Here is a 26,090-nt window from a genome sequence, read left to right as displayed (position 1 = left end):
TGCCACCCCTTGAAAGTCCTAATCCTTGGAGGATAAAATCTCAGTCAGTTGGGGGTTACAATATTTCTTCAGAAACATGTATTGTGAAATAGTTATGTATTTTGTTTGTGTCTCTTTAAACAAGAGCTGGGCCCACCTCAGCTGAGATTTGTGATTATTTATGAGGTAGATGATTTATTCTTCAAATATGTCTCTGGATTCAGAGGGATTTAGTTCATTTCTTATTTTTGAAATTAACATTTTAAAATTGTTTTCCACAACATTTCAAAGACCAAGGAGGATTTATGCACAGAGAAACAGGTACACGTACTGTGGACTAGCTGTCTTTATTATTCCGAGGCCATTCTCTCAGTTGTGAATTATTAGTTGGAGAGTACAACGATGACTTTGTTACAACAGACTCTACCTACAGGCTGTGTGTGCTCTGTACCACGTTCTGTGCAATGTCTCCCCTCCAAATGGAGGCACAGTCTCACCTTAAAATTTCAAAATTCAGGATGGAGGCCCATCTGCTTAACCTTTCTAGATTTGAGAAGAACAAAGTAGAAGAGAATTTACCTGTATTTTTAAACTGTCACTTGAATATGGCTTTTATTGCCTTCTATGTAAGTAGCTATGTATAATAGAATGGCACACACTACTTTATGCCATGGCTTTTAGGGTCTTATAGTCAGTGTTTGCAAGGATTTCTCTTTGCCAGAAGACTTCATTTCAAATCAAGGCTGCAGTGTACTATGATTTATCTTTATAGCAATGCCCTGCCTCTGTACATCCTAAAATTTGTGTAGAGGTAAGATTTACCTGATTGTGCGGATCTTCAGTATCGGTGACCTGCTCTGGCACAATGAGTGCTCTGTGTATGTTTTGCTTTCCTTCCCTTCGGTCTTTAACTCGTTGTGCTGTTGCCTTCCCAACTCCAAAAGGGAGGCAAAACAAGAGGTTTGGAAAATGAATGGGGAAGTTTCTTTCATGATGGATGGATTCCTCCTGGTTGTCCTATTTTTATTCCCCCTCCCTTCATCCTCATGGGTTTAGAAGGAGAAAACGGTGATAGCTACTGGTGATTTTTCATTGTTAATAAACTGAGGTCATGCCTATCCTGTGGTATAGAGCCCAACAGTAATTTTTGAACTGAAAGCAGTGAAAAGTGCATCTGCACAGGGCTGCGGCTGGGTGTGCCAGCTGGCAGCCGGCACGTGCTGCTGTCGCTGCATTGCTCGGGGGGGCTGAGGGAACCCCTTGTTGGGCTGCACGGTGTGAACAGCTCTATCTGAGCCAGCTTTCGGGGTTCAGTGCCTTGCTTCATTGCACAAAGGCAAAGTGCTTATTTTGGAACAGTAAAGACCCTCCCAAAGACGGGCTGAAGGAGATACCAGCAGTCCTTGTTCATTCATTTTTCAGGTGACTTAAGGAGTGTTGCATGTGTGTGAAGTTCCTTTTTCCTATACCCAGAAATGGACATTTCCAGGGTGCTTATCATGCTAGCATGCTTTCTGTAGTACCTTTAGATGAGCAGCTTTGATCCACAATTGATGTTACTTATTTTTACAGCTCAACGTGAGTCAGTGCAGACTCAGGCAGGTTCATATCTAACTCCCAGTTGACTGAATGATGTTTGTGTCTCATGTAGTCATGTCTCGGCCCTAGTTTTATCTGTTGTGGGTATAGTAAATACTCGCAGAGCTGTATCTCTTTATCTCAAATTATGAACATTCAGTATATATTATGCTTTTAATTAAAGTCATGTTTGGCATTGTGAAGTTGCCCAAAAGGAAGTTTCAGAGCTGTACAGCTTTGGCACTTTGTACCATGCATTTGGGTAGAAAAAAGAGCTCGGTACCCCAGTAAGCACATGGCTGAAGGCATGTTTTGCGGACAGCATGACTTCTGCAACATGGCCCCAAAGGCTTATGTTTGTATTGATGTAACAGCTTTGATGCATCCCTTTTCAAACTGCTAGTGACAAGACAGCCAATGGTGACAAGCTCAGCCCACCTCCATCTCCTTGCTTCCTACACAGCAGCTTTGACTCGCTGTGCCCTGTGCCAGGAAAGATGACTCAGGGGATCTAAAACATGCCACAGTCATTTTTTTCCCTCCCCTGCATAGCACAGCTTGCTCCTGATGTTTACGTTGGAATAATAAGGGCAGCTAAACCATAATTTACAGCCCTATCTTGATGGCGAATTAAGTGTAATTATTATTATTTTTTAAAAAACACATATTTTTAGTTTCCCCTTGTTCAGATTGGTGCAGCTGCATTTATAACTCCTGTTTTATCTGCCACAGCTCCAACACAAACTTTTGTCTTTATTAAAACAGCTGTATTAAAAAGACTATAAACCCAATGAATTTAGAGTATTTAATGAAAAAAATCTAGTTTGTGTTGGAGAACCAATAGCATGTAATGACTTCAAGGGCAGGATTTGACAGGAAGGATCCAGTTGTGACTAAGGGAAAATATCACAGTGACATGAACATAAAACCTGTAAAGAAGTTTAAGTCTACAAAAGCAATAAATGTTTTAACTGTTCTGATAAGTGAACTCTTTAATTTGAACTCTTTATTTCAGCTAGCTTTATTTTTATTTGTGAAAAATTCATAACCTGGAGCGTTTGATGTTTTGGTGGCTGTATGAAAAGAATCTATTGAAAGGAGAAAACCTATTGGTTCATTAAAAAAGAGAGCTCAGTGGGAATCCGATCACGGGAGCCTCTCAGTGAAGAATAGCTGCATTTTTTGAGAGGAGGGAGACAACTACAGAACTTTTTGCCAGAAATCCTCTACAAGTTTGAAGTAGAAATAAAGTCCTCTCCAGGAGAATCCCTGTCTGATACTTCATCTTCAGGAGGATACCTGAGCAGTCTTCATGCATCCAAAAATACTTGTCAAATACAGTATTTTCAAATCAATGACTTCAGAAAATCCTGGTCAACTGCAGGCCCTTTTGCTTTCTGTTCTGTTTGATAATGGCAGCCATGGTTTTGTAATAGGCGATATTTTATCTGACAGCCCTTGCCATGGGTTTCTGTTACAGCAGGTAGCATTACCCCTGTGGCCGGCAGGCAGGCGTAGGAGTGGTACTGTGCAAGGAGCGCAGCGTGGCCTTGGCCTTGGTGCTCTGCCCTCTGTGAAGGCCAAGTCTTGCAGGGATGCTCAGCCTCCCCGCCTTGAGCTGCTCTGCGTGGCCACCAGCAAGGGCTGCCCCTGCCTGCCTCGCAGGTGGAAGAGGACCCCGAAGTCTAGGAGGAGCTGTGGTTGCAACTCCGGTGTGTAGAACTTGAAACAGTGGGAAATGTATTCTTTGGGGAGTTGGCATTTTTCTTCCTTTTGAATGTAGCAATTTACAAGCAGAAAAATACTTTAACGTTTGAGCATTTTCTCCTGAGAGACAATTTCACTTTCTTAAAAAACAGAAAAAAAGAGGTTTTTGCAAGTCAAAGCCCGGTCCACTGAAAGCCAGGCATGATTTGCCACTAAAATTTATCGAGGCTTTGTCCCCTTCCCTTATAGTAGAATAAATGCAAATTTTTCATGGAAATTTTTCTGTTTTCTTTTTAAAATTTTTTTCATTTTGTTACTTTAGAGGAAAATTTTAATGGGAGGTTTTCTAAAATGTAGACTTGACCAAGTATTTCCTCCAAATGACATTTTTCTTTGTTTTTTATTGAAAACCAGCTCTAGTTTCAGTGCTCCCCTTCCAGCTGAAGGCGCTTGTTTGCAGGGCAGCATGTTCTTTACCTGCATTGCAGTGACAGGGGGAATTCTTGCCATTTCAAACGTATGTGTTATTTTACATGTGTAGCTGTAACTTATGTTAGAGCTCGTTGGAGGCTAGCTAACAAAGTAAAAACCCAAAAAATAATGGGAATGAGGACGTGGCTGAAGGATCATCGTAGCAGTGGCTGTACAGATGATTTAATTTCACTCAGCAGAGTCAAGATGTCTTTGGCTTCAAATACTGTATCAAGCCAGACGAATTTCTAGGAACAGAGCCACGCTCAGATCTTGAAAGCTGTTTAAATAGTTTGTTGCTGGCAGATAGTCGCTGGAAGCTGGAGGCCTGTGTGGAGTGCGTGGCGGGGCTGCGCTCCCTCTGCTCCCCGCCTTGGGGCGGCGAGGGCAGCGTCCCCAGGGAGCCGGGCAGGTGACCTCGGGCAGCGAGGGGGAGCGCTGGAAGGCACAGCAGAGTTCCTCTGGTTCCTTCCACTTGCCAGGTCTGGCTTCCTCTTACAAATCTCTGTATTTTCCTATTTGATAGCTGAGATACAGAAGTTGTGCGGAGCCTGTGCGCCACATTGCTCTTTGGAGCAGGGCTCGACTCGGGCTGGGTTTCAAATGGGATAAAAATTCCTGTAGCTGAGCAGTAGTAAAATGTATGAAATGGCACTAATGTCACTGCTGTGTTTTCGGGGGGGGGGGGGGGGGTGTGAGGGAAACAGGTTCCCAGTCTCCCCTAGTACCATTGTCACCAAACCTAACGACTGATGGGCACCGTAACAAGGGATTCAGAATCAGCTGGAGTTGGAGGCTGACATGTGCTGGGCCTTGTGGCAGGGCAGCTGGGCAGAGTTACCTGGCTTCTGGTTACTTGAAATGTATCAGAACCCAAACTTTGAGTGGCTGTAAGGATACGTGGTTGGCAGGTTTTTCACACTGGACTTCATGGTATTCTTTCTCTAAAATGACTATGTCAGTGCTCCATCCTGGAGCCTGTGCTGTGTTCAGAAGAGAACTCACGGTAGAGGTAGATCTCTGTCGACATGCTGTAAAATCCTTTCTGAGTTTACTTTTGTTTTAAAATACCTTCTGATAACCTCTAGGCATAGAGGTCTCCCAGCTTACGGCTGTGAAAAATATAAGCTCTGAAGAAAATGAAATTTGTAAGTTCCACAGGTGTCTAGCAAATACTGCAACTTGTATACTTTGTGTCAGGTAAGAGGCATTTCTGATTTAGGCTGAATTCATTTTTGGTATTAGGATGGAGACTGGAGACTAATGCAGGGCTGCGACATTTTTTTTATTTTTTATTTTCTTTCTGGATATGTAACCGCAGATTTCAATCATTTTGAATGTCAAAATAGCTTCTCGTAACAGATCAAATTGTTGTGGCTTAACTTAAGCCACATTGTTAAGCTGTTAAGAAACTTCTCCAGTCTGCTGGTATTTGATGACCCTGAAGGCACTGAATGAGTTCTGATTAATATGATTTAAGTAATTATGAAATGGAAGAAAAGCCTAATTGATCTTTTAAAAATCCTGAGAGGTGCAAGTAGCATAATGCACTTCTGGAATCAAGTACCCAGAAGTCGGAGAGGGCTGGCTTCAGAGAGTGGCTGTAGGGAGCACAGTTAGCAGGGCAGCGAAGGCACTGCCTACAGATCCTAGACAACCAGTTTTGCTGGTTTTTCTGTTTTGTTGATGTTTCAGGGTTTGGGAGGCTTTGTTTAGACAAGGGTATGTCGGCTTGTGAGGAAACCATTTATTCAGTTCCGAAGTGTCATCAGTAAGATGTTTTGTGGAGCATTTTCCAATCGGTTGATCAGCAGCATTCATCCACCAGGACTAGGGAACATCAGGACATCCCTTCTTGGGAGTGTCTGCTAAATGAATATCACCATTTTGACTAGTAATACTTCTCTTGTCAGCTTTCTGGATGTTGCTTGTCAGTTTTCTGTTATTACATGTGACTATCTCTATACAGCTAGCAAATACGCATCAATAATTTTACAGTAAGTTTTGGGGCCAGATATAAATGTGGCCTATTGTGTGTTGTATGACATTGCAAACCAGTTAATATTCTGGCCAACCGAGGATGTATTATACTTGTTTTGGTGGCATGTTATTAGTGCAAACATTCATTCAGTGACCATTGTTGGATTTCATGACGTCTTAATATAAAACCATTCTAGAAGCATTGTAAAGTTTGATATATATATAGAAACTTTACATTTGTGTCATCTTTTTTCAGTTAACTGGAAGTGGAGCTTCAGTTTAGAGCAATTAGGAGCGTTCACCCTTGCATGAGGGTGGTAAGGTAGGCCCTGGGGTATGTTCCTGGAATGCTAGAGGAGCACAATCCTTGAGGAGCAAAGGTAACGGAGTCCCCGTTCATGAACTCTTGCCTTTCCTGATCTGTAACTGCCGGTTCCCTGTGGCTCAGGATATGCTGTGCTGAACTGGTGTGCTCTTAGCTTTGTGTGCAGTGCTGCAGGCAACCTAATATTTTTCACCCAAAGGACAAGAAGTAGTCTTTCTGTTTTATTTATACTTTCTCAAGTAAGTTACTTCTAGTGAACATACAGATGTTTGAGTATATACACACTATCAAGAAGTAATCCAGCTGTGCTCCAGTTCATCCAGCTGCAAGGTATTATATTCAGTGAGGCAGCTGCTTGAAGTCTTCATTTCTGATCACAATAGACCATACTTCTCTGCTTCATTTTTTTTTTTTTCTTTTTCCCCTCCACCTGTTAGAAATCTTTTTGATTGCTTTTCTTCCATTTTCTGGCTCGTTGTTCTTGAAGGTTGTATTTTAATTGCATGCACTGTATTTTCTGTAACTTTTTTTTTCCATTCCTATTTTGTGTGAAATGCGGTAGCCAGATTCATCAAAGAGGTGATAGACAGAGTTTGAGGAGGTTTGAAATGTAATGAGTAGATGGTGTTTGTATTTGTTGATTAGCTACGACTCAAAACTGCACACCCCTAACGATAGGTAATAACAGAATATAGGTAGTAACAGAATTGACATTCTTACATTTCATCACAAAAAACCCAAAGGGATTATTACCACCTGATTTTTTCCTTGTTTGTAGTACGTGTGTAGAAAAAACCCAGGAGCTGGTCTCAGTTCCCTCCTGAAAAGCAAAAGTCCAAGTCTATGTCTATCAATTAAAACGTGTTAAACAACTCTGATATCAAATTCCCATCTAAACACTGTTCACATGTGCATTTCAGATGAACTTTTCCTCAGTGTTATAATCTAGCATGATTTGAGATTTAGGAAATAAATTTTGAAAAATCTGGTGAAAGCTTTATCCTGTTTTGTATTTTATGAGAATTGATGGCTTCAGGTCTTCAACTACTGCATGAGTTGACACATGAAAGTAAGTAACATTAAACTGAATGGTAAGCTAGTAGCAGATTAGTTTAAGACAAGACATCCTGAAGCGTATAGCTGAAATTATTGACAGGAGCTTAAGCACTATAGGCATACAATTCCTCTTGAATTCTGATGAAATATGAGCTCTGATTTCCTCTAGACTCATTGGAAATCCTATCCAAGACGGTGAAGTATCCATTTTTCACACATTACTGAAAATTCTGTTTTATTGTTAACCAAAATCTCTTTGTAATGTTGCTCACTTATGAGACTAGATTTTATTCAAATGCAGTAGAACAGGAAGTTCATTTATACTATGTCCCTTTTCCTGCCCCCCCCCCCCCCCTTATTTCTTCCCGATTTGTGAATGGATCACAAGAGAAAACAGATGGAAGTTTGCAAAGTTTTAAAAGTATGGCTGTGCTAAAGTATCTGAGGCATTTCTTTGACTTCATCAATAAATCTGCTTCCTGAACATCTGTTGTGTTGAGCTTGACCTGGAAATTGTAAATATCCTGTGTATTACTGAAATATGTAACTACTTCTATAGAAAGCTTTAATAAAAAAATATGCTTAGATACTTACATATATGGAAACCTAATGCTTCCTCATGGCAACTTAACTTTTATAGTTATTCTTCCTCTATAATTTTAGTAATACAGGTCTTGATTTGCATTTGTAAGAAGCTTAACTGTATCAGAGCCTGGCTTTTACCTGGGATTCTGTGGTTTGTTACAATTCAAATAATAATGCAAACATATTTTTAACTTTAATTTTAAGCAGGGACCATGCTCTGATGTGTGAAGTCACCCATTTCCCTGTAATAGGTCTCACACACCACGTGTTGTTGTGTTCCTAGTTCATTGTGCATACCTTAATTTCTCCACTTTTTTTCTTGCTATTTGGAGGGGGAAATGGTTTAAGAGGGATGAGAGCAAGAAGATCTGGGTGTTTATAGATGGACACCTGGATGAGCCTCAAGAATTGGGAAGGGTTGTTAGTGCCTTTAGGAAAATGGGAAATAACATCCATCGAAAGTTATCATTCAGCAGTAAACTCGGTATACTTCAAAGTGGACTTGAACGTTAAACCATGTAAACAGAATGTATTTTTAAGAAGGCAGAAAAGTGAGAGAAAGGAGGTGGGCTGCTATGCCATATCTGTCCTAATCGTACAGGGTTTAGATCAATGTAGCCTAGCTTTGCTGTAGAGAGGCATCTTCTGTATCCAGGTGACCAATATTTACTGCTGTGTTTTAGAGTACCTGGCCTGCCTAGTTGCATTAATTGTGAGTTGTATAAACACCTCAGGAAGAATTTTGCCCTCATTTCAAAGCATGCTTCTAGTTCCCTTGGTGGGAGCAGAAAGTTAGGGACAGACATTGTGGCTTTCAAGCTCAGATTTAGAAACAGAATTGTATCCAGGTTGTGTGGTAATGAAAATTGTTAGGCTAGAATAGAATGTAGAAGCAAGGTTTGATTTTTACAAAGCACGTGTGGAAATGAGTGGTATAGATCCTATTAAGCCTGCTCTGATACAATTTGTATTTACTCCCTCCGCTTGCTATCAATAGCGAGACCTCTGTGGGTTCAGGTGAGGATTCGTGTCTGCAGCATCAACAGATTACCTGACGCTGTGCAAGCATCTCTCAGAAACGCTGTGCAAATGGAGACACTCATGACTTGAACTGAAGTGTAAGTGCAGATCTAGAGTAAGTGCTTTGGGATGCTTTAGTCTTTTTCAAGATGGTATTGTCATTTTTTTACTCCTGTCATCTGTGGGAAAAGTCCTCCATTAAGCTTCAGAGCCAAAATATCACTCAAAAAATTTGCCTGTGCCGTTGGATCAAAGTCTTTCCCTTCCCTTGGCTTCTTTATAGCAAAACACTAGTGTAAAGAGGGTATCCTGTCCTTATTCCCACACCTCTTTTGCGATACAAAAAATGAATCTTAGTCTGAATTCTTCTAAATATGTTCTTTCTAGTGGCATACTCCTTTTATAGTGGACAAACAGGCTCGGATGCTCTGAACAGGTGTATCTTACAGCTTTACAAGGAAACTATTTTTTGTAAGTTTTATGGTTGTAGTCCTAGCAGTCCTTGTCATGCAGATTTGCACAACCATTTCTTGTAGTATAATGCACTAGAACAGGGGAAAGCATAGGGCGCTCAGCATTGTGCAGGTGTGCACTTCTTGCACAAACCCCATGATCCTCCCGTGCCACCCAAATCCATGGGAACAGTCTGGAGAATAAAATAAAGCTGCAAGGTCAAGAGTGTGCAGTCATTTTAACATGTTACAGGTTAACTTCGGGGACTATTGAATAAATGAGGAAACAAGCAAAGGATTATCAACAAGTGTTCCATCTTTGTTGTTAAATGTATGGAGTATTTATTCAACACTTTTCTTGTACATTTTTTTTTGATATCAAGTATATATTCTTTATTTTAAATACTTTCTTCTGTGCAGTGTTGGGTCGGTTAACCTTGAAGGCAAAATTGGAAAATGCCTGGTGAATATTCTTTTCATGTTTAAAAAGAAACGACCAATGAGACATAGGGAGAAAATAGATAAAGTGAGTGTGGTTAAGTAGAAAAGAGGCTCCCTACTAAAAAATACTTACCAAGCTGTCTTAGACTTTTAAAATTACTCTCTTTGCCTCAATTTATGTGTGGATATATTTTTTGTTGATTCAGTTACGCATTTCAAAAGATTAAATAGTTTCATAATATTTTCCATGTGTTTGATTTCAAAAAAGCTTTCATGTTTATCTGCTCCGGTCAACAGGGATGGTCCTAGTGTGGTGCTGCATGTGTAGCAGGCTGCGGAGCTCCCAGGCGGCTTGCTGCTGTAGTTAAAGGAAGGCAATATAAATACAAATTTTTATAGGTCCTAATGGTCCAAGAAAGGTTGAGGCTAGTGGGAGTTTTCTCCATTCACTTCAGTTTGGGTGATGTCATTTAGAAGAAAATTTACCATGTAACTAAAAAAGTGAACAGAACTGAGGTCTGATCCTGCAAAACTTTGCAGGCTGATGATATCCAGATTTGTGTGTATTCGGAGAATTGGTATGTACCTCGTTCCATGCAGACTCAGGACCTCACTAGAAATTTTCAATTTCTTCGAAAAACAATGACTTGGTTCAAGAAGCTCACCTGTGGTACCTACTCTGTTCAGAGGCTCAAGGATCTTTTGCTGAGTCCGTGCCCGGTTCTGTAGGGTGAGTGTACAGGCAGGGACTCGGAAAGCAGCGGCACATAAACATGGGATTTGGAGTTTTCTTTCATTCTGTGAAGAATTACAAGTATGCGAAGAAGGGGTTTTAGGACCATTCAGACACCAAATTACTTCCAAATTACTTCACTGCTCCCCAGAAAGTCTCTGTCTTTTGTTTTACTGTATGTGTTCCTGAGCAATTAAAATTGTGGCCTCTAGATGAAACATTTATTCTGCTTCTGAACCTTTTAAGTATGAACAGTTCTCCTAAAAAATCAAAACAGTATATGCATTCCTAGTTCAAAAAACCTCCGAACACTGAAGTAACTCTTGGAGAAATGAGCTACAAAAGGGGTCCTAGTAAATACAGTCTCCTTCCCATGTACCTTTGGAGACTGATTTCTTCCAAGTATTTTTCATTATGTTGAAAAAATTACATATTAAGATACTTTTCATTTATGGTTTGTTCATTTTGAGCCTGTTCCAGTATCAGCTGATACAAAAGGAAAGATAACATTAACTTCAGAGGGAGTCAGTTGTGAATCTAAACATTTATGTTTGCAGCCTCCATTTGTGTACTCAGAAATTGCTTATGCACACTCTCAGAAGTAGAACTTGCACTTTCACTTTCTGGAATATTTAGGTGCAAAATTCTATTTTCTTACCGTAATTTCTATAGCGTTGTGCAGATTTTGGAAATTAACACCCACGTATTCTGAAAAGGTAGATCCACAAGTTCTGGTTCCAGTGTGCGAGGCTTTTAAGAGGGGGAGAGGGATGGGAGGTTATAAAGATAGACTGCTACAGAGGGTTCATAAGGATTAAGTATTATAGCCTATTTTTTAATGTGGCATTCCTTTAAAAGCCCTCAGAGTGACAATTTCCAACTTCATCTCCCACTATTTCAAAGGAGCACAGAGTTTACAACTCATTGATGTAACAGTTCGCTAGAAAAATGTGGTTACATATTAATATGAACGTGGGTGCCTGCGCTGCACATTATGATTTAAATGTAGGCATTCCTGTGTTTCTGGAATATTCTGTTAATGTTTTTAATGGAGGTTTTTGGTAGTGCTGAGTGTTGCAAAGGGAATTAAAAAGATTTTGCCAGTTTAGCCAGCATAAGTAGTTGGACTGGCATTTATATACACTCGGTATTCCTTCTTGTTATGATGAATTACTATTTTCAAAGCAAGGAAAATCTTACCCACTGTGAGAGGAAAGCTTATAATATGGATGAACATCAGAAGAAAGAGATTCCCAGTGGTAGCATATAAAATGAAAAGCAGAACTGGCTTCTATTGTGCTCTGTTTCCATTAGACATCTTGGAAGTTTTATAAGCACGGCGCATAATAAATATCTAAGCCACATTTGAGGTCTTTTACAAAGGAGAGACAATTCTTGCTAATATTTTTCTGGATTGGCCCTCCCTCTTACACCCAGATAGATACAAATCTCTGGCATTTGTCCACAGAGTCGACTTGTGAATTTGTTAATTTGCTTTCCATATTGCACTGTATAACTCTGAATTCAAATCCAAACACCACAAATCTAAAATTAAGTTTGAAAGAGCCAGAGAAACTGTGCATTAAATTTGCTCGTATATCTGCAAAGAGAGGAGATCTGCTTCTGAATGATTTTGGTCAGAGGCCTAAAAATACTGAGGTGCAGCTCACCATGGTTGGTTCTGCTGAAATGGTACGGTGATCTCTCTGGAGAGAGATCACAAAGAGCTAACTGTTTGGATCCATTACACCACTGAGGTGGATATCAAGTATAAAACCAGAAACAGACCTCAAAATGTTGAGCCTGATCTTTTTTTCAAGTATAATAATATGAGTCTGGTGACATCATCAGATCTGAAAAGTAATATAGACTTTTACTGTATTTTTTTTCATTACTCCAATATAAATTTAACCCAGTGTATGTAAAATGCATTATAGCAAATCCGCAAGCAATTTCCTTCATTGTAACAAATACTGTATCTCATTAGAGCAAAACAAGCCCCCAGTTATGTCGCAGAACATCTGCTTAATAATTTCAAGTTCCTCCAACAAGGCTGCCAAAACAGCTAAAGAGTCAACATCTAGTCCATTATTTTGATCAACTGAAGTAATAAAATGATAAATAACGCACCGAGCGGAGATCTGGCGCAAGGCAGAGTAGTGCTGTGTGCCTTGCACTCAGGTAGCTGTGGCTGATGGCGCTGCGATGGATATTCCGAGGGGGGGTGGGATGCAGAACCAGAGTGCTGGCTTGCATTGCACGCATCTCCTATCTGGCAGTGAGGAAGTTAGTTAATCTTTGTGTGTCCAGGCCCTGACTCTGAAACTTGGTTTAAAATGCTCTTTTTATAACTCAAGGGCTTTCTGTAATGCATATAAGGTGCTCTAGCATCACTGACAAGAGCTAAAGCATCTGTAAACAAACAACAGGTCAATGTGTGTGTAAACTTTGGCATGAGTTGCAATGATACGTGTTAATTGTCTGCTCTGGGATGACATCAGTTTCTGCTCTGTGTGTCTGAGCAAAATGCTCCCTTTGTGTTGTTGTGATGTTAACATTTTGACTACTTGTTTGCATTCCAAGTGTGAACAAAAACCGAAAATGGGAAAATGTTCCAGGAATACAAAACATTTTTTAAGTATTCAAGTATGTGGGGTCGGTATTGTCAAGGCTTGAAAATACATGTATGGTTGTAATATTACTAGCATTTAATTTTCTTTTTTAAATTTCAGTGAAATAAAGTGTTTCAGCATTGAAGTGAAACAGGGAGGTGGAAATGATTTTGACTTCCCTCTGTCCATTTTCAGCAAAAGCAACATATTCCGAGGGAAGATTTCAGTTGTCATGAAATTTAATTTTTTGAAACAATGGGAAAAATGTCAGTTGAATGAGTCCACTGTGTTTGTAACCAGAGTGAGAAATACATTGAAAATACAATATATAAATCACGTCCTTAAGTGCAGGTAGCGAAAGTATCAATTCCCAGTGAACTTGTTGTGCAAAAGCCAAGTGAAGACTTATGTCTTCTTTGAATAGCAATGTACTATACCATACCGTTGTGTGACAGTGACCAGTGCCTTCTGTTTGTATGTTTTTGTTGCTGGGTTTGTTGTTTTTACTTTGATTCCAAATTTTTTAAGGTTCAGTCAGTCACACCTTGAACTTGCTTTCAAAAAAAAGCAGGATTTTAACCCTGAAGAATCTTAATAATCAGCAAAATGCCTTAAGAAAGCACAACTGTAAAAGCTTCTTGATTTCAGAGAGGCAAGCAGGAACGTTGGATGGACCAGGCAAGGAGGGAGCACTGCAAGGAATTTCATCTGCCCGAGCTCCCCGGTGAGGGTCTGACAGACAGGCTCTGTCTGATGTCTTATCTGCTCAGGACTTTGCTGAAGGTAACTGCTTCCAGCGATGGGACTGGGACCTGGGATGGCAGAAGTGAATGTGCGTGCTGGCTGGCTCCTCAGGTGCTGCTGCTGTTAGCTGCCTGCTGTAGTCATTAACACAGCAGGGAAGTTTACAGTTCTGATTTAATACAGGTAGTTTGGACCTGTCACATTCAGTGGGGAGCTGGGGGGCTGGGGACACACGTCTGCCTCTTGTGGGGTGGCTGTGGGACCAGAGGCTGGGAGCAGGGGGCTAGGTGAATCAGGGGTGGGATCCTCCTGATGGGCTGCTGCAGAATGACCCACGGGGTCTGTCTGAGCCCTTGTGCAAGAGGAAGCTTCAGGGAGCTCTTGCAGATTGTTGTCAGTGATCTTGCTTACAGGGCTGAAGAGTTACCTGGTTATCGTCTGCCACTTGCACTTGGTGAAACCTTCACGTGAATTCAGTTTCTTCTGCTTTTACATATATTGCTAATGCATAATTGCTTTAGTGAGTCAAACATGACAAAATAGTAATCTATAAGGAATTAAGAAAAAATCTTGAAGGAACTGTTCCACTTTTGTGTATTGTAATTTTCCCTCTTGCCTCTCAATATCCATGACTGCATTGAAAGCGAAATGCACTCTTGTATCTTCTGTATTTTGATATTAGGAGGTTGAAGACAGACTTTAAGCTGCCCCAGAGTTGTATAATGATTATAAAAAAAAGTGTTTTACTGATGCAGTTTGGGAGATATATTAACAAATTGTGGGCTAGGGCATTCTGCTTTACTTGGAAAGCACAAGATTCTCTGGGAGATACCTGCAGTCTTAGCACTGTGAGATTGGAAAATGTTGAAATATCTCATTTTAAAAGTTGATTTTTTCCATTAAATTTTAACTGTGCCAGTAAGTCTGAGAAATGTCAGGTCTTCATTATGAAATTCTGTCATGGAAACATTAAACTACTTCTGGGCATGATGCTTTCGTTTACATAGAGAAGTTAAAATTAGATAAAAATGTGCATGGAGACAAAAGAAGACAGAACTTTTCAAAGCAATCTACAAACACATGGTAATTGCAAGGAATTGTTGCTCTGGCTGCTTAAAATCCCCAAAAGCAGAACAGAAACAAACCCCACTGTGTTTTCATATCACAGTAACTATTATCAGGTGAAGTAATGTGATACAGTATGAAGATACGGGTATTGTTTTCCTTCTGGGAAGCCTGGGTGCACTGACAGGAGTGTTTGGTAACACCACACCGCTGTGCCACGCAGGTGTGAGCAGTCAGGTCGAGCGGGATACGGTTCGGTATGGATCTGTTGGAGTCAGCCCTGTTGGTCTGGGCTAGTTAAAACCAGCTGTAACAGTTCCTGGCTGTGTGTTATGGGCATAAGGAGAAAAAAACTTCTAGTTTCATTGTTCTTCAACTGCAAGTGTTTAACTAGTGGCATTAATTAGGGTGTCAAGAGTCAAATTACTTTTGTTCTGAAAAATACATCATAGTTTGTACAGAAAAACAGGTACCCTAAGGGTTTCACCCGTTCAACCTATGCTATGCAGATGGCAGGGTGAAGTGATCACGCTGGACCTTTGGGGGATGTCCTAGCCATAAATCTTTGAATCTGAGGTTAAGAAGAAATGCTGGAATAAAAATTGGTATTTGGAACTTTACCTTTGAATTCATTGTGATTTGCAACTTCTGCTGTGCCACAGAAAGAGGAAAGAACAATAAGAAACGGAAGGGTTTTTCTCCTTATGCCCTTAGCATAGACTTCTGAGTTTTGAGGGGATCTTCTTCCATGAGGTTCTGTGGGTGGGTTGTCTTTTGGGCAGAAGCAGCTCAGAGCAAGGTTACAGATGTTTCAATGCCACAGAGACAGATAATTAGATAGACATTAGTTACTGTATTCCTGAGCTTCAGTCATTTCCAAGAGGTTCTTGCACATGGCCAAATTATTTGAAAAGAGCAGCCTGATTCTGAACTGATTAAACGGGCACCACAAGAAGAGGAAACAAGCCACTAGTTTGTTTTTCAGGCGTTGGATGCGTTTCAGTTGAGGTTACTTTTTAACAACCATCATCTTCTAAAGCACTTGTAAAATAATGTGGGAGTAATTCAATGTGTTGTTTGGCATAGTTTCTTTTTTTCCCTTAAAAGCAATTTAAACTGGCATTGTAGGGTCAGCTCCACCAATTCTCTTGCATATTTCCTGGCTTGTTCCCCCAGATTTTCCTCCTTTAAGTGCTGCATTTGTAACACATGTAATTTTAGACCCTGGAAAACATGCTTTGCTTTGTTAGATGCCCAGAAGGTCTTCTGTCAGTGAAGTGGCCCTCTGTTTAGCTGATGCAGTGCTCTTTTGCAAGACTAGTTTAAGCAAGAAAAGCTTTTGAGCTGAATTGCATCAGAAATTTGAGTTTAGGCATCCTGCTGAAGTAAACATGTTGCTGTTTATTTTGGGGTATTGTGCTCTTTATGTTTTGGTTAATAGTGCTGATCGTATGGTTGATAGTATAAAGTACTATTCAGTCTGGGTAATTTGCATTGATTAATGATACTGCATAAGGAAGAGAAAGTAAACTCTTTATGCTTGGTATGGCAGACCCTCAGAGATTCTATGTCGTTCTAACACAATGGTGCAATTGCAGATTCTACTAGTTGAGGGTCTGCCCCATGATCTTTAATTTTACTATAAGAAGATAAGGACTACTCTTAAGTACAGGTTTGAAAAATATAACCAGATCTGAGAGTCAGAGGATCCAGAGCAACTCAAGAAAATTCCTTTTACATATATATATATATATCAGTCCAGAAAATGTCATAGGAAAGCAAAAATACCAGCCATTTTCTTATCCCTCGCTTTTTATACAGCTTGATTACGTACACCCTCTACAAACAGACTGGCAAATTCAATCGTGGCATAAGTGGCGGAATTTGATTCAGCAAAGTGGTGGCTTTTACTTGGTCAGCTAGAGGCAGTATTGGCTGTGACAGTTAAAAGCAGGTCAGAAAAGGAGCGTGCTTTTTGCATCCTTTTTCCTCCTTAGGTCACGCATAGAATGTCTGAGAAAATGATCTGCTGAGTGAGCTGCTGCTGCGGGGCAGCAGTTGCCTGCCACAGAAGCATTTGTGCCACGGAGTTTGAAAAGCATGTAAGAAAACATGATTCCTGGTGCTTGTCCATTGATCAAATCTGAATTTCAGCAGCAAACACAAAGAATAAACCTTAATTTTATCTCCATTGGCATACAGGAGGTTAATAAGAAAAAGAGTCAAAAAAGATGTGCCGGTTAGTTTAATTTATCCATCCTCTGCTTTATTATATATTTAGGAGTTTATTTTCTGAGTTTAAATGGTCTTAATTCTCCTTGGGAGAATTTTCCATTATTTAATAATCTACTGTCAGGTGTTTGGTTTTTTAATTAGTTAGGCTCTGGGCTTGGGTTTGGGGGTTTTATTTTGATCTTACCTCTTCTGAAACCTGTATCAACTTCACTGAACAGCCTTAATCCTTTCTTATGTAAGTATTTTCAGGTGTTTATGCATTGTCTGATTGTTACTTGTACTGTATATATTTAGCTTAAAAATAGTTGGAAGGAAAGTCAGATTATTTCTTTCATAGTTTATGAAAGGAAAATCTGGGTCTAACACTTTCAAAAATTTGGCTTTCTCTGGTGACTGTTTATAAGCTTTCGGCGTTGGGTTTTCTAGCACCATGATTAGAGCTGTTACTGGATAGCAGTATGGATTACTTTCTGCTTGGTATACTGAATTTCTTCTGTCCTAGTCGTCTCTTACTTATCCTTCTATACCGACAGTCCCTTAGTCTTCTGCATTTCAAACCCAAAGGCACGTCCTGGAGCTAACACTGCAATGTGTTCTCGCTGCCAGAGGGAAATGAGGCAGGGCCACAGCTTCCCATGTGTCTGTACAGCCCAGCTCTAGTGCATTTCACTACCGTCTGGTTCAAAAAATTCTGTAGCAAAAGATAACACTTCTTATCAAATGTTATAAGGAGAACAAACCCCAGCTGTATAAAGTATTAGCACTTTGTCTTCAGTTTTAAAATATTGTCCATGTGCAGCATACTGTAACACATGGAGAGTTCATCGGTAAACATGCTCAGCATCAGCCCCACATACGTGAAAGTGTGCCTGCTCTTACTGGACAACCTCGAGTAAAATTTAAATATCCAGTTAACATTTAGCATTATCATTGAGGAAATTTTAGGGATCGGAGTGATCTTTTTCATACGGGATAACTTTTGGCCCTTTTTCTAATGCACACTACTCTATGAAGTCAGCTCTGGCTCATCCCATAGTAACATTAATTCTGTATTTTTACCACTGCTGCCCCAGTCAACAGAAATTACTGAAGTTCTGAAGGACAACGCATGTTGTTGGTTTCCAAATGAAATAATAGGAGCAGTGGGTTAGCACTGGAGACCTGCAAAATTCAGCTCCACGTAAATGGCGTGGAAAAATCAGGACCTTTACCATGCCTGGGAGTTTACCAACCCAAGCTGAATAATGGACAATTCAGTTGTAGCAGCTTTTAGTAATCAAAATCATAACAAAAAATATGGTTGAAGACTTAAAAAGTATTTTTAAATTAAAAATCAGGCTAGCTATCTGAGTTTACAAGTCCTATGAATACTGCCCAATGCATGCAAACTCTTGTTGACAAAACCGTTGGCACAAATAAGCTTTTGCTTTTCTTCTTACATGCTGATATCCATTCTGGTGAATGGATAATCCATTTATCTGAGTTTAATTTTCCTGGCATGAATGTTTACAAAGAGACAAAAATAAACAGTTAAGTAATCGGCACTGAAATATGTTTTTTAGTTCGGTGAACTATGCACAAACAAATTTTAAAACTGTGTGGCTAAGCCTAACAGCAATAAGTCTTATCTTATTTATGCACTGATAAATCCACCCCCACCATTTAATTGATGAACTTTGTGTGTGCAGGCTTGTGTGGTGTTATATATATGAAGTAAATGCTCAATATATGTGTAGCTCATATCATATACGTATGTTAATGAGTTTCTGATGTACAAAAATATGCTGCAATACATATTAAGATATTTATTGTAGCATTTAAAATACTGAATTATTTTAACAAATCACTGCAATGTTGCAATAATTAACAAAGTATTTCAATAAGTATTGATTGCATAATTGCTTATTGAAATATTTATTGCATTTATGTGTACGTTGACTTTCTGTTGACCAAAGCACCTGTTTATATTGGGTATCGATCACAGTTTCTGCTGAATATTGCATTTGGAAGGTGCAGTGAAGGCAGCATCTGTTTCTATATTTGTAATAGTCTAATCTAGTTAGCATGGGCATCAGTTGCAATGCAAATTCGATGACCTGAGGATTTGCATATATTGGTGACTGATACACAGATCTACACCACAGCTTAAAATCTCTAATCATTTGTTGTCACAGCTGTTTCTAATCATATTAGCAAGACTGATACGGTAGTGCATGCCAGAGCTATACCTCCCCTTTCTGTTACAGCCATCCTCTACAGCACCATGCAGGGCAGGTGTCTGAATCACAAATAGAGATTTGAAAGCAGGTGTTAAGTTTTCAAAGAAAAAAAGGCTGTGTTGTTAAGAACAAATCTGAGTTTCAAAAGGAATTTTCTACAGCCTAGGATATTGGATCTCTTAAGATAACATTTAAGTAGTTGTGAAAATACGGGTACCGTAGATGTGTCCTGCTATTAGCAAAGTGCCACTTCATTAATGTTCCTGCTCTGCTAATTAGTATTCTGTGTTTATTTCCTATGAATTGTAAGGAAGTAGGCTACCAGTTTTTTTCTGAGAAAAAAATTATCAGTTTTATTGCTTCTTAGACTATTGCCTCTTGTCACTTTTTTGACATAGAGTTCACGTAAGGACAAATAAGTAATACACTGTTAGCTAAAAGACCTTTTTTCTAGGAGTATTAAAGGTAATTTTTTTTTTTTGTAAGTCTGTGTCCCAAGAGGCTCCTGCACTTACATCTGACATTGTGAGACTTCAGTAAAGGCACTCATTGTGTTTCTGTATTTCTGTACCTTCCTTGCCTTTAGCCACAGTTCAGGTAACACACCTTGTGTGCTTATTCAGTTTATAACAGGAAACTGTACCGCAGTAATATTACTTTTCAAATACTTGACATCTCATTTCAGGATGAGTGCAAATAAGCAGGCACTGAAGGTCAGTGAGATATCTGGGTCCATAAGTAGTTAGAAAATAAAAAAAAGTTAATATTCTTTTTAACTTCATTCTGTGGCAGTAGAAAATATTTATCATTAAGATGTAAAATGTTGGGGTCTTCAACATTCATCCAAGTATTTTGAGTTTCACAAAATGTGATCAAAATTTTTTCAACCGTGAGTTCATTTGAATTTCTGTTTCATGAGGAATAGAAATCAGGCATGCATATCTAACAAGAGCATATTATCTGTAAAATATGAATGTATATATTTAAAAATAATGATATTTAAATGTATCTAAAAATCTGAATAGCACAAAGAATCCAATCCAATTGAAAATTAAGTATGGTTTGAGGATTGATTCGTTCTTAATTTTTTTAAATATTAATTCAGTGATGTGAATTTCCTGTTTTCTTATGTCTATTTTAAAAAGTCCAAGAAGCATATTAAAAAAGTCTAATGTAGAGCTGTGTTCCTCATTTTAACACAGAGTAATTCCTCTGTAAAGCAATGCTATAATGAAATTGGCTTTGCCTACGTGCAGTGGGAGCATGGATTTTTGTAGAGAAAAATGGCCATGTTGAGGACCCAGTGTTTACAGTCTGTGTACGCACGCTGGGAGTTGTTCCTTAGGTTCACTGTGGTCTGATCCCATGAACTAAATGCAGTTTATCAGAAGGGGAGGGTGTCTTCTAGATTAATTTAATCTGAAAGGAATCCAGTTTGCGTGCATAAGAGATTGCTTGGCAGTTTGAACTAGCGGTGGGTAGCAGGGATTCTGGGGGGAGTTTTGCATCAAAAGGCAATTCCTTATCCAAGGTGAAATGAGAAGGTAGATACATCTGTTGTATTTATTAGCATTTGAAAACGCACATGGTGTCATTGAGAAATCCCAGTGTCATTAGTCTGGTCTTAAAATGATTCTCAGGAGAAACAGGAGCTCAGGTTTGCCTTGGCTCCGGTGGGGCTGGTGCCCAGCGGTGTGCTGCCCTTCCCTGGAGCTGGGCAGGTGTATTTTGAAAGCACCAGTTCCCACATGGCAGACGCAAGTGGCACGAATAAGCTGTCGGAAAATCATCCAGAATGACCTTTGCATTTGATCGCTGACTGAAGGCGAGCTTCTGTCACGGCATGGCTGTAATTTGGGGTGGCTGATAGTCACGAGTGGGCAGGCTGTGACTCCCTAACAGGTGAGGGCTCTCAGGGAACGAGGTGAAAACAATAGCCAATTGGCTTTTTAACAAAGCTTTCTAACAATGGGGGAGACTTCTGCATGGGCATTTCCCCCTGTTTATCCTACTCAATAGTGATGAAGAGTAAAGTGCAATTTGGTACAATAGATTAATAAAATGGACTGGAAACTGCAGGAAGGCTGCCTGCATGCTGGTGCTGGAGAAGCACAGAGCTCTGCTGAGGTGGCCAGCTTGCAATCTGTTCCTCTCTGGGGGTACAGGAAAAAACAGTGGTGCTGAAGCATGTCAGTTACTTAATAAAGTTTCAGCTAGCTTAGAAAAAAAGAAAGCAAAAAGTATGTAATATAGCAAATCTGATTCAGAGCATTTGAATTCAACATTTTCTTCAGTTTTATAATAATGTTTTCCAATATATTTTATTGAAATGTAGAGAGCAATTGTGGGCTTTGTGAGAGCCTGACCCCTTGGCTTGTAATGCTTGCTTACAGTCTGTACCCCAGGAAAGCCCCCCAAAATGCCAAACTTCTGTGAATGAAGAGGGACTGTATTATATATGACTGGAAGATGAGTTCTTTACTAGAGTTGTAGGCTGGCATCTGATTTGGTTTGTACAGGTGCAAGTCAGTTGCAACTCCTGAATTCAGTGGATTCACCTTCTATAAAGAGAGTGGTAAGACCGCAATCAGAACTTATTCCTGAAAAGCCCTCAGAACGGAGAGGATGCCAGATTTCGTTACTGACAGATACACCAACGCTGTATTTCTGCCTTTGTAAAGGAAAGCTGTGGACTTCTAAGTGCATAATGAGCGACCCTGTCAGATGATTGCATGCTTCTTTGTCCAAAAGGTCAGAAGGCGTAAGCCACGATTCTGAGACTGTGATTTCAGTATTTAGTTTGGCCCAAGGTTATATAATACACAATATTTTTTTCCCCTCTAGAACTGTAATTATTTGGAAAAAGTACATAATATGTCTCCTGGTAAATATAAAGGGAAAATCAGTTAAAAAAAAGAAAAAAAAGAAAAAAATTGAAGACAGCCCATGAACTTTGGATCTGGATGGAGAGAAGAAAACAGGAAGAGAAATCAGACTTAATGCCTGCAAGTCCTCATGGTGTGTGGTTCTAGGGATGAACAGACTCTCAGCCATATAAAAAGTAACACCCATAAAAGCATTTTTAAGTGGCAAGTTGAATCCATAAATTGAATAAAATTAGTAAGAATCTGTGGAAGTAATCTGTGGTGAGCTGCTGAAATGAGGTGGAATGTGTCAGGAACAGGATGGAGATGTGTCTGTATGAGCTCTGTAGGGGACAGACTACGTGTGGGAGTGTGCGGGTGCATGAAGGGCACAGCACCCTGTGCTGCAGCATGCCCTGCTCCTTATCCAGAGGCACTCGTGGTGTTAGAACTGTTCAGCTTGCGTGAGCTCATGAGTTGGAGGGCTGCCTTTCTTCGTGTCAGGGTGGAGAAGGTATGCAAAGTATTCAGAGTATGTGTCAATGCATGTCCTGTAGATTGTGATCTGTGTAATACAGCATGGAAAAGTAGAGAATTACTTTTGAGAACAAAAAAAAATATGTTTGTTTCCTTTTCCAGGACCATTTTTTTCTTCCAGCTTCTTTTACTCCACCTTCTATCATGTGGAGAGTTGTTTTACAATATACACTGTCAAACTAAAACCTTCAAAAATGTGAACACTGTACTGAAATTATGAAGCCTCAAAGATCACATTTTGGGGAAGGATTTTTGTTTACTTACTAACTTTCTGGTCTTTAATGGAGTTACATTTACAAAACGTCTCTGCACATGCAAAAATCAAAGTAATTTTTTAAAATGGACCTACAGATTCTCATATTTTTATCTGTAGCTGTAAGAAAAATATGGAATACTATGACATTTAAGATAAAGTCCAAACAGCTGGGAAAGCGCTACTGGCTCCTTTTGGTACAGCGAGTCATATTGATAAATCCGTAGGAGTTAGGTGGTACCCAGCAGAGAAGTTTCAGACGTACTGTCTGGATGAACTGTGGATGCAGTTCATCTGTCAATCTCAGGTGTGGTTTAAGAAACTCTGTAATAAATTTCATTGCCTAATTTTGAGCACTTAACATAAAAATGGGAGCTCTGACTGTCTGTATTACTGTTTACTGTTCTGTGGTATGTTGCATGGAACGATCACAAATTACTTGGATCCTGTGGTATGAAGATGTAATTAGTTGTTATGGGTGTCTTTATGCATAAGTACAATACACGTGAGGGTTTTTGGCAAGATCTCAGGGCAGGGTGGTGTTTGTATTGATACACAGAGTAAGCTTTTCCTAATCATAATGGGAAATCTGAAAGAAAACGTGAGATACTTGGAATTGGAGTCTTTGGGCAGAAATAAAGGCCATTACCTGCAGTTGTAAGTCACAGAGCAGTTGAGGTCAGAAGGGACTTCTGGAGATCGTCTGGTCCAACTCCTCAGCTCAAGTGGGGTCAGCTACGACAGGCTGCCCAAGCCCATGTCCAGTCAGAACCTGAAATAACAGATTCATGAAATAACAGATCCTTCACATATCCTAATATAACAAAACATAGCTTGTTTTGAATAAGAAAAGTAAGTGATCTCTTGAGGCTGGTACTTTGCAAATGAAGCTGATGTAGCTGAGTGCTTGAAAGGTAGCTCCTGCACGCTAACAACAATTACTTCTTAAAGACATTTTCATGAGAAACTTTATTAGTGGTGCTTTACTGAGTAGCAAGTAGGTATTACCACTAAATACCTTAATAATTCCATTGGGCAGATACATATTTTAAAATAATCATTACCTAGTGGTTTAGAGGTCCAGCTGGGTTTCAAACTGCACATTGAAGAAGCCTGAGTATGTTAAAAAGAGAATTTAAATACATCGGCTGATGTAATTGTGCAGTTCCCAGAGGCAGCATCTGTGAAAGCTGGTGTTTCCAGCCTCAGGGGCATCAGAAAAAATTCCCTTTAGTTTCACTTTTTGTGCGTGTGGGGTTTTTAGCACCCATAATATTATTGGATGGAATGGACCTGGCCATTCAAAAGCAGAAGCCAGAAGGTGTGCTTGGATTGCTCATTGGGATCGTGCAAATGTGACAGCTGCAGGTTTTAGATGTGACCCACATGCCAGTTTGTTTCATTAGGATCAAATAAGATTCATATTTCTTCCAAAACCAGAAACTGAGTTGGTTTCATGCAGCCTTGAATCCAGTGGCAAAGCTTTCATTCATCTTCATAAAGAGCTACTCCTAAAACTTTCTTATATTGAAAAGGTTAATATGGGAGCAGTCAGTTGTCAGGCACCCATGAGGGAATGTCATTCAGTAATAACAAACTAATTGGGTCAGAATCTAACCTAACTGCGGTGAATCTTTAACCAGGGGATGTTTCAATTATGAGCCACCCTGCAGGTGAGGACTGAGTTGGAGGGCTGCTTGGTTCAGCGCAGAGATCCTCATCCTTCTCTGGCCCAGCCCTGAACAAGCTATGCAGGGCAAAGAGCATCCCAGATGATTCACACAGGTTAGAAAAACTTCAGGAAGTGTCTCCCCAAAAAACTCAAAAAAAGTGTCATGAACTATTTGCTAGAAAACAAAGGAAACACAAAAAATTCAGTTACTTTTCCAGTCAGCTGGAACAGGTATTGACATATCCTTTTAGGCCCTGTACAACAAGAGAGTATTTGGCTGATGGTTTGCATTTTTTTTTTTCAGTAATAGAACAGGATTTTCTGTTTCCCTTATAAAGTCACCTAGGATCCAACTGCCTCCAGTAAAGTTTATTCTAAAACTCAGAATAAATGCAATAACATCAGGATCCGTCCCTTAAAAATAAAAAATCAAAGTATACTAACAAACCCCTTTACTATCCAGACTGGAATTGTGCCTGTTACCATGCTGTCAGAACGAAAACTTGTCAAGACAGAGCACCAAAGATGACAAAGCTTAGTTCACATAATAGATAATAGCAAGATAACAATTTTTATTATCCTTTCTCCAGCAACTTCTTAGCTTATCTGCCATCACAGTATTTGGAAGAGTGTTTCACATACCTCTAAAAAGCATCATTTGCCCTTGGCTAGAATGAAATGGGTCATTACAAATGCCCTTGAATAAACCCTCGTCCCAGCTCAGAAAACTACAAAACCAGGTATTTAATTTTAAGTATGTATTTTATAGTAATGACTACAAAATAATCTAAGCAAGTGATTATATGCTGTCCAGAATTCTGGTCAATCTCACTAGACGTTTAAAAAACAGATACAGGTGATATGCAAGTTGCAGACATATACAAATAGTTTGAGTCCATTTTACTTCACTAGAACAGTGAGAAGGCGAATCTGCACATACTTTCCAGTGGAAATTCTTTGCTCTGAGAGAGTTATATAGAGAGAGTCACACTGCTCACGTAAAATATTTTGGTTATTTTGCCTGAATGGGCTCTGCTCTGGTGAACTTGGCGAGTGCTTTGGCACTCATGGAAACCCGGTGCTTTCTGGCATGGTTTTTGTGCTGTGTACTCTTGTGTATCTGGGAAGTAGTGCCGCAGGTTCAGCGCCATGGTGGCCTTGCTGTTGTGATTACTGAGGTAGGTTAGCTCTCTCTAGTCCTTCTAGCACTGCTGCGTGAAGTGGCACAGATGTCATTGGCAAGGAAGTCACGCTCCAGAAAAAAGAAGACTCTTTAAGATTGTTTTTAGCATCCCCATTTTTAGGGCATTAAAACTGTTCAAAGTGAATAGAGCATTTTACAGAAAATTCCTACCTCATCGCTGGATGCTTATGATTTTCCATGTTGAGTTGAATATTTTATTAGTAGTTTACAGAGGGGAGTTTATAATTTCCTGTTAGTATTAAGGGTAAAAATCTGCTGTTCAGCTTGTGCATCTAAAATGTGTTATCTGCCGTTTGATAACATCTATTAGATGGCTTTTTATAAAAGCAGTGATTTAAGTGGGGTTTTTTTGTTCAAA

At 39.6% G+C, this 26,090-nt stretch overlaps 1 protein-coding gene across 1 annotated transcript in view; it reads left to right on the top strand.

Moving 5' to 3' along the window:
- Positions 1-26,090, top strand: part of THSD4 (thrombospondin type 1 domain containing 4) — a 319,739-nt gene that overhangs the window by 78,473 nt on the left and 215,176 nt on the right. The gene's annotated exons all lie outside the window — the stretch shown is intronic.

The sequence above is a fragment of the Falco rusticolus genome, chromosome 7 (genome assembly GCF_015220075.1).
Source record: "Falco rusticolus isolate bFalRus1 chromosome 7, bFalRus1.pri, whole genome shotgun sequence".
Classification (NCBI taxonomy): Eukaryota; Metazoa; Chordata; class Aves; order Falconiformes; family Falconidae; genus Falco; species Falco rusticolus.
Note: the sequence above shows the minus strand (reverse complement) of the source record. Positions and strands in the feature narration are given on the sequence as shown.